Below are 10,295 nucleotides of genomic sequence, written 5' to 3' on the forward strand. Positions count from 1 at the left end.
GCTTGATACCTGTGAATGTACTTTGCTCATAGTAACCCTGGATAGGGTTTGTACCTTTCAGCACAAACCCTATATATCAGTGTAGTGGTTGATTCAGGACAATTTCTAAGCCAGAGAACATGAGCAAAAACTGTAGATCAATAAAACAGCATTACATCGGATCTAAAATTAATTCCCTCTGGAGCTCGGGTCGCCCTTTTCATGATCCAGTAGATCTCAATTGTGTGTAATTTATAGAATCTGTCACCTCCTCTGGGTTAATTGGTAATGTGTTCAATTTGTATTACCTTTATATGAGTGACGCTGCCTCCATGTACTTCTCTAAAGTGCTTGGACACACCGGATGGTGAACGCTGCCCACTGACCGTGCACCCGCAATATGTTCGGAGATTCTGCATTTTAACTTGCAGGTCATGGACTCTACATATTGTTTCCTGCATTCCGTACATGAAATGCAGTAAACCACATGGTCGGTTTCACATGATATATATGGTACTCTTCTGTGACAGAAGAGTTTAGTGTCATGAATGACAAAATGAAATCTAAACTCAACAAATTGGAGGAATATATAACTCAAAAGACATGTGCACGCGACCGTGATGAAGAACAATAAAGTATATACATTGAAAACGCAACATAAAAGGCCAAAATCCATTCTAAAAAAGTAGCACGGAAAAAGCACTGATATGCACGTTACCTTTTCCTGTTCAGAGGGCGAGTCACAAAATTCGTCCAATGAGCTCTCGGATTCTGATTCCACGCTGAATCTTCCACATGCCTCACAACAGAGTAATCTGCAAAAAAATAAAAATAAATGGGGGCAGCCGCAAACAGGTAGAACAGAAAACGAAGAAGGAAAAAGAAAAAAACAGAAGAGCGTGCAAGCGCTTTCAGAGGAGGAAACACAGAAACAATGGCAGAAACAAGTAAACCGATTGCAATCAGTTTACTGTCCTGAATATGTCTACTATGATCCTTTCCAAAGAACAAGAGACTGTCCTGTCACATGGTTTGAACTTTGTCTCCAGCAAGAATTTTTACATGTATCAGACTTTATGGGATGTTAACCGATTTATTTGTTCCCTTACGGTTGAGAAACATTGTTTGGAGATAGAATAAACAAGTGTCCAGATCGAACCTGATATCAGTATTCCTGATTTAAATGAACTGGGTAGTGCAGAAGTTCCACTCCATTTGTCTCTTAGGGATCAGGTGGCAGTCCTGGAGATAAATGATTCAAAATATGACATCTTACATGCAAGGAATATTTTGTCCACTAAAAAATAGAACCAAAATTACAAATTAGTATTTTTTTTCAGGATATGGATACCTTTCAGCATAGGATTGAGGCAGAACTATTGGAGTTAGAACACACTAGCAACACTACATCTCCACCCTGTTCCAATATCACCCTGAGCGACAAAAAGGCAATGAAGGATTTAGAACAATTTAGTGTCGTCATCATTAGAATGTCAGATAAAAGTGGCTCATTGGTGATATTTGACATGGAACTGTACAGACAAGAGGTTTGGAATATGCTAAGGGACACTAACACCTATAAAATTCTTCAGGCTGACCTCACACCTACAGTGTAGATGAAATTATCCAAGATATTGGATGATGGTCTATGTTTAGGCATTTGGGATAATAAGATGAAGAGATATGTTTCTAAACCCATTTGATCTACCTTTCATTGTTTGCCCAAGACGCATAAAGGCATTTTCCCTCCTCCATTACACCCGATAGTGTCGGGGATCGGCTCAGCATATAAACCTCTTTCCACCTGGTTGGATAGTCTCCTCCAACCTATGGTTGTCAGGACACCAGACAATATCAGAGACACCAAGGATCTATTAACAGCATTACAGGATCTTGGGTAGGATGACAATCTAGCCTGGGTGTCCTGTGATGTAACTTTGCTGTACAGTGTAATACCACATGATAGGGCAATCTTTGCACTGGAACACAATTTAAAACGTTACAGTAATTAGTCACCTATCTTGCAGCATTTCCTTTTGGACATAACCGGTTTCCTTTTGACACACAACTTTTGATGGATCTTTCCTCCTAAAGGTATGTGGTTGTCCAATGGGGGCCAAATTCTCGCCCTCCTTGGCAAACCTATACATGACCTGGTGGGAGGAAAGATCCATCCACACTCCAGACATTCCTTCCTTCTTCCTACTGGTGGTGTGGCGGTGGTCCTTGGACAAACAGATCATAACTCAATTTGAACAATATCTCAATAATAACCATGATCATTTACAGTTCGCTTTGAGTTACAGCAAATATGACATGTTTTTTTGGGACATTCGTTTTTTGTTGACAGGGAAAACATGAAGCTAGAAACAAAATTACATAGAAAACCCATTTCTGGTAATTCCCTATTACGCGCTAACAGTAGTCATGAACGTCAAACCATTCAGAATTTATCAGAGCACAAGGTGCTTGTTCTAACGATTTTTTTGTTTGATCAGAAATGTGCCATTATCAAAGAGAGACTCCTAAATAGGGGCTATCATCATAGCACTATTTTTAGAGCTGGAGGTATTGCCAGGTCTAAACCCAGATCAGAAGATTTATATCTGGGGGGCAAGAACAGACGCTCACTATCACATACACACAAAAGGGGTCCGGCAAAAATCCAGTGGTATTTTCCACTGTTTTTTCTAATCAGTTTACACGAAAAAAATCTTATACAAGATAATCTATCTATTTTGAAACAGGATTCACAGTTGGGTGAAATACTAAAATCTGGATGGCGTTGCGTTGCTTAGAGAAACACCACTATTGGTAATAGAATTTCCCCTAGTTTTTTTGTGAGAGATCCATCAAACATTAACCTCTTAAGGACCCAGGGCGTATGGATACGCCCTCACACCCTGGGCCTTAAGGACCCAGGGCGTACTGCTTAAATCCTTCAGCAGGCATCCAGGGCAAACGCCGAGGGGGGCCATGTAGGCCCCCCATGTCGGCGATCGCCACAAATCGCAAGGGAAATCGCCCTTGCGATCTGCGGCGATACCGGGCTGATCGGGTCTCTGGGACCCGACCTCCCGGTAATTTTGCATGATCCCGGCTGTCACAGACAGCCAGGACCATGCTGGAGACTAGGAGCGAGGTGGCAAGCCGGCCACCTCCTCCTATACCCTGCGATCTGTCGGTTAGTTAACCGACCAATCGCAGGGGGGGGGGGGGGCGGTTACTTCCTCCCGTCCTGCCCGGCCCCTGAAAGTCCGGAGAGGACGGGAGGAAGACCGGAGGACGCTGCGGGGGACGGGGGAGTGCTGGGGACCGGCCCCGGTACTTACCTCATCCCTGAAGACCCGAATCCCGGCGAGGAAGATGGCGACGACAGGTGAGTATATCTTCAGCCGCGGTCGGGCCCTTTACAGCAATGCACGTCGCCGTAAAGCGACATGCATTGCTGTATTGGGACCCTGTAAACTACAACTCCCAGCATGCCCAGACAGCCCTTGGCGTCTGGGCATGCTGGGAGTTGCAGTTTTGCAACATCTGGAGGTCCACAGTTTGGAGACCACTGTGCCCTTCCAGATGTTGCAAAACTACACATCCTTAGCATGCCCTTACTGTCCAGGCATGCTGGGAGTTGTAGTTCTGTAACATCTGGCCCTTCAGATGTTGCAGAACTACAACTCCCAGCATGCCTGGACAGTAAGGGCATACTGGGAGTTGTCGTTTTGCAACATCTGGAAGGGCACAGATTGAGAACCACTGTATTAGTGGTCTGCAAACTGTAGGCCTCCAGATGTTGCAAAACTACAACTCCAAGCATGCTGGGAGTTGTAGTTCGGCAACATCTGGCTCTAAAGATGTTGCCGAACTACTACTCCCAGCATGTTTGAGAATGCTGAGAGTTGTGGTTTTGCAACAACTGGTGGCACACTGGTTGAGAAACATTGTCTGTTTCCTAACTCAGTGTTTCCCAACCCGTGTTCCTCCAGCTGTTGCAAAACTATAACTACCAGCATGCACTGATAGACTGTGCATGCTGGGAGTTGTAGTTTTGCAACAGCTGGAGGTCCCCCCCTGTGAATGTACAGGGTACTTTCACATGGGCAGGGACTTACAGTGAGTATCAGGCTGCAAGTTTGCGATGCAGCAAATTTTGCGCGGCAGTTTAAACTCGCTGTAACCCCCCGCCCATGTGACTGTACCCTAAAAACACTACACTACACTAACAAAAAATAAAAAGTAAAAAACACTACATATACACATACCCCTACACAGCCCCCCTCCCCAATAAAAATGAAAAACGTCTGGTACGCCACTGTTTCCAAAAAGGAGCCTCCAGCTGTTGCAAAACAACAACTCCCAATATTGCTGGACAGCTGTTGAATGTCCAAGCATGCTGGGAGTTTTGCAACAGCTGGAGGCACCCTGTTTGGGAATCACTGGCGTAGAAAACCCCTATGTCCACCCCTATGCAAATCCCTAATTTAGGCCTCAAATGCGCATGGCGCTCTCACTTTGGAGCCCTGTCGTATTTCAAGGCAACAGTTTACGGTCACATATGGGGTATCGTCGTACTCGGGAGAAATTGCCTAACAAATTTTGGGGGGCTTTTTCTCCTTTCACCCCTTATGAAAATGTGAAGTTGGGGTCTACACCAGCATGTTAGTGTAAAAAAATTAATTTTTTACACTAACATGCTGGTGTTGCCCTATATTTTCATTTTGACAAGAGGTAAAAGGGAAAAAAAGCCCCCAAAATTTGTAATGCAATTTCTCCCGATTACGGAGATACCCCATATGTGGGCGTAAAGTGCTCTGGGGGCGCACAACAAGGCCCAGAAGGGAGAGTGCGCTATGTACATTTGAGGTGATTTGCACAGGGGTGGCTGATTGTTACAGCGGTTTTGACAAACGCAAAAAAAACTAAACCCCACATGTAACCCCATTTCGGAAACTACACCCCTCACGGTATGTAATGAGGGGTCCAGTGAGAATTTACCCCCCACTGGTGTCTGACAGATCTTTGGAACAGTGGGCTGTGCAAATTAAAAATGTTGTACAGACCACTGTTCCAAAGATCTGACAGACACCAGTGGGGGTAAATGCTCACTGTACCCCTTGTTACGTTCCTCAAGGGGTCTAGTTTCCAAAATGGTATGCCAAGTGGGGGTTATTTTGCTGTCCTGGCACCATATGTGCTTCCTAAATGCGAAGTGCCCCCCGAGCAAAATTTGCTCTCAAAAAGCCAAATATGACTCCTTCTCTTCTGAGCATTGTAGTTCGCTCGTAGTGCACTTCAGGTCAACTTATGGGGTACCTCCATACTCAGAAGAGATGGGGTTTCAAATTTTGGGGGGTATTTTTTGCTATTAACCCTTGCAAAAATGTGAAATTTGGGGGGAAACACCCATTTTAATGACATTTTTTTTTTCTTACGTATGCAAAAGTCGTGAAACCCGTGTGGGGTATTAAGGCTCACTTTATTCCTTGTTACGTTCCTCAAGGGGTCTAGTTTCCAAAATGATATGCCATGTGGGTATTTTTGGCTGTCCTGGCACCATAGGGGCTTCCTAAATGCGAAGTGCCCCCCGAGCAAGATTTGCTCTCAAAAAGCCAAATATGACTCCTTCTCTTCTGAGCATTGTAGTTTGCTCGTAGTGCACTTCAGGTCAATTTATGGGGTACCTCCATACTCAGAAGAGATGGGGTTACAAATTTTGGGGGGTATTTTCTGCTATTAACCCTTGCAAAAATGTGAAATTTTGGGGGAATCACACATTTTAGTAAAATTTTATTTATTTTTTTACATATGCAAAAGTCGTGAAACACATGTGGGGTATTAAGGCTCACTTTATTCCTTGTTACGTTCCTCAATGGGTCTTGTTTCCAAAATGGTATGGCATGTGTTTTTTTTTGCTGTTCTGGCACCATAGGGGCTTTCTAAATGCAACATGCCCCCCAAAAACCATTTCAGAAAAATGTACTCTCCAAAATCCCCTTGTCACTCCTTCGGTTCTGAGCCCTCTACTGCGCCCACCGAACACTTTACATAGACATATGAGGTATCTTCTTACTCGAGAGAAATTGGGCTACACATATAAGTATACATTTTCTCCTTTTACCCCTCGTAAAAATTCAAAAATTGGGTCTACAAGAACATGCGAGTGTAAAAAATGAAGATTGTGAATTTTCTCCTTCAATTTCCTGCTATTCCTGTGAAACACCTAAAGGGTTAAAAGGCTGACCGAATATCATTTTGTATACTTTGGGGGGTGCAGTTTTTATAATGGGGTCATTTGTGGGGTATTTCTAAGATGAAGACCCTTCAAATCCACTTCAAACCTGAACTAGTCCCTGAAAAATTGTGAGTTTGGAAATTTTGTGAAAAATTTGAAAATTGCTGCTGAAATTTGAAGCCCTCTGGTGTCTTCCAAAAGTAAAAACTTGTCAATTTTATGATGCAAACATAAAGTAGACATATTGAATATGTGAAAAAAAATTTAAATATTTTGAATATCCATTTTCCTTACAAACAGAGAGCTTCAAAGTTAGAAAAATGCTAAATTTTCAAATTTTTCATAAAATTTTTAAATTTTTCACCAAGAAAGGATGCAAGTTACAATTTTTTTTTACCACTATGTTAAAGTAGAATATGTCACAAAAAAACAATCTCGGAATCAGATTGATAACTAAGAGCATTCCAGAGTTATTAATGTTTAATGTGACAGTGGTCAGATGTTCAAAAAATGGCCGGGTCCTAAGGTGTAAAATGGCTGGGTCCTTAAGAGGTTAAGCAAGGTAATAACTGGTTAAAACATATTGGCAACGTCCCATGTGGTAGATCTCGCTGTCCACTATGCCAGCATTTGATAAAGTCAGGACATGTTACTTCAGATACAAATAGCTGTACTTATCCTATCAAAACATGTATATCATGTGAAACCGACCATGTGGTTTACTGCATTTCGTGTACAGAATGCAGGAAACAATATGTAGGGTCCACGACCCGCAAGTTAAAATGCAGAATCTCCGAACATATTGCGGGCGCACGGTCAGTGGGCGGCGTTCACACACGCGTACTGTCCGATGCGTCTAAGCACTTTAGAGAAGTACATGGAGGAAGCATTACTCATATGAAGGTTATACCAATTGAACACGTTACCAAGTCACCGAGTGGAAGAGACAGAGTCCATAAATTACACACAAGAGAGATCTACTGGATCATGAAAATGGCGACCTGAGCTCCAGAGAGAATGAATTTCAGATCCAATGTAACGCTGTTTTATTGATCTACAGTGTTTGCTCATGTTCTCTGTCTTAGGAATTGTCCTGAATCAAGCATTACACTGATATATAGGGTTTGTGCTGAAAGGTTCAATCCCTATCCAGGGTTACTATGAGCAATGTACATTCACAGGTATCAAGCCCTTTACTATGGATAAGCAAATAAAGGGTTACTGCAAGATTAGGATCATGAAGTGATGAGCTAGTGGGGGTGGGGTTTTTGTGATATGGTGGATATTTATTCGGCTGAATATCTTTTCCCTGAGAGGACCTTGATAAAGGCTTTTGTTTGCTGAAACGCGTCAGTCTGATTTTACCTATTTTGTACCACTACTATGTTTTTAATGAAGAAAGAAATTTGTATTTTGCAATTACTGGTGTCCAGAAGTGCTGAGGATCCTATGGTCTTCAGTGAGTGAAGTTCTATTTCCTACCTACCGTGTTTGTGGCAGCAACGCCCTGACGACACCTGGGCCAGGGGGGAATCGTAATCCTGCATGTTGGAGGAGGTGAGCAGACTTTTTCCATGTTTATGCTTTAAATAAATTCATATCGAACAACAACAAATTCTGCTAATGGGACAAATGAAATTTTTAACCATAACTGATTATGCGTGTTACGACAAGGCAAAGTGTTCTACAACCCTATTGAGGGTCTCTGTAGCCCTGAAATAGCTATTTTTAATAGCGATTCACCGCAAATAAATTCATATCGGACCACATTTTTTCAGAAAATTCGGCAAATCCGCCAAATCAATTTTTCCAAAAATTTGCTCATCTTTTGTTGTAAAGAACTTATGCATCTTGGACATAACAAGGCTGTACAGACACTTCCTGGGGAGGCTACAAAAGCAGCGCATGTGCACAGATTGTACACATTGGCCCAAATTTACTAAGCTAAAACCTACTGGTTTTTGTCAGGGTTTTTCCAAGTTATTTTGGTGCATAGTGTCTGAGACGTGTCTGAGACTGTATGAGACATGTCTTAGATAGTGTACAACAGTGTGCACCAGGAAAATCCAACTAACCCGACATTGCATCATGAAAAGCCGAAAAAGGGGCATAATCTGTTGCAAAGGGGCGTGACTGACCCAAAAAGGGGTGTGGTTTCACAACCCGACCTATTTATTATTGAATTAACAGAAAATGCTGTGAATATTTGTCTGAAAATTTCCACCTAGAAAAAGCTGGTCAGATAATTATCATGACTTGTAAATCTGTGATCCCCATAGCAAATAGAGAGGAATCCTACAAGTCTGAAACAACATTTCAAACTAGTAAAAACCCTACACTCTTAGCAAAGGAGGCCCATTCAGTTCATATCAGTTTTTATGTATTTTAGTGCTATTGTTTCATACCATCGACTACTGTAAGTTACGTTATGTCAGCTAGTTCTAGGCTCAGGACAATGCCTTGCCAATGTTGTAACAGCTGTGATATGTTTTGCAACATTTGTGACAAGTACACACATGAACCTCAAATATGCAGACTGGAATTGAAAGAAAGCAAAAGAACTATACTTTAGTTGTAAGACTGGTGATCAAGGCAAGATCTGGGCTCTTCACATGTGTTGTGCAAGATGTGCTGTCAGTCAATCTTAGAGCTTGGCTCAGAGGTACTCAGAAGGCAATGTCGTTTGGGTTGTTCACATGCTTGGGTTGCGAGTATGGCCCACAAGAATGATGTCCCTTCATTGATTCATCATTGTTAAGCCTCATGGTCGTCTTGTTACACCATGGCAATGTCCATATTTCAATATTTGTTGTTTATGGTGCATACACGAAAGAAATATACGAAAACATGAAACTGTTGTTGAGGCACATTTAGTACACCAAATGCAGCTGCAACATGTGTGGGGATCTAAAAGTAGGGGTTCAGCAACTTGCAATTCAGCTCGGATAAAAGATCTGTTAGTAGGTCCAGAGAAAATCGCCTGGGAAGCATTCAAGTATGTCATGGAGAATATTCTTCGCAACTACAGAACACCAAACTATATTAAGCTGACAAATGTCTTAAAAGACTGATCTCCCGTATGGGGCCCCGACTCTGTGGCCAGATAGCGTGTGTCGACCACCGCACGAAACGTCGGCTGACACGCCCCCTCAATAAAGCGCTGTGAGCCGGAGCCGGAGATTGTCTAAGGCAGTCTCCCAAAGAGTTGTATTCGGGGGGGGGGGGGGGGGGGGTGTCGGCCGCAGCTTCATGCAAGTCGTTGCAGACGACAACCAGGAAAAAGATGACAACGAAGGACTGGATTGGGGATACCGGTGCACTTAGGGGACGGTGACAGGGGGGTCAGTTTGTTGTTTTAGATGCTGGCAGCTGGGGCATAACGACACAAAAAGTGCTAAACAGGACATCTCCTTTAATTCAGAGTTCCTATTATGACTATACATTAAGTGGCCAAATGGACCACAGGAAGTACAACCATATTGGTTGCCACTTTTTAAATCGCTCAGCTTCACAGAAACTGACAGTAAACCCTTCTTTTATCAGCATGTACAGTTTACTGTATATCAGTTATTATTAGTTCTATTATAGCTGACAACTAGAGATGAGCAAACTTCCAGTAATTCGATTCATCACAAACTTCTCGGCTCGGCAGTTGCTGAGGGTCTCATATGACTGTATTCACCTTTTCCAGCCCACCGGAACACCTGAAAGCTGAACTAATTTATGCAGGCTAAAGTCAGCAACTGCCGAGCCGAGAAGTTCATGACAAATCGAATTACTGGAAGTTCGCTCCTCTCTACTGACAACCAACATAGCTTCACTTCACTTTGTCCCAAAACTTTTGCAAAAATAAAGAGGACATAAAAATGTTGATAAAATAACTAAATAACTAAGAATTGTTGCCTACTCTACTGCTTTAATTCTGTTTAAATAATATTTTACCAATTGACATTTTGGTTGGGAATCTTGTTTAAATGCTGGAGGCACATTGGCACATTTTGACTTGGCAGGACACAACATATGGCAACTGAAACCACTGAACAGTTCCCAACTGCACTATATATATATATATATATATATATAT

This window comes from Hyla sarda, chromosome 1 (assembly GCF_029499605.1).
Source record: "Hyla sarda isolate aHylSar1 chromosome 1, aHylSar1.hap1, whole genome shotgun sequence".
NCBI lineage: Eukaryota > Metazoa > Chordata > Amphibia > Anura > Hylidae > Hyla > Hyla sarda.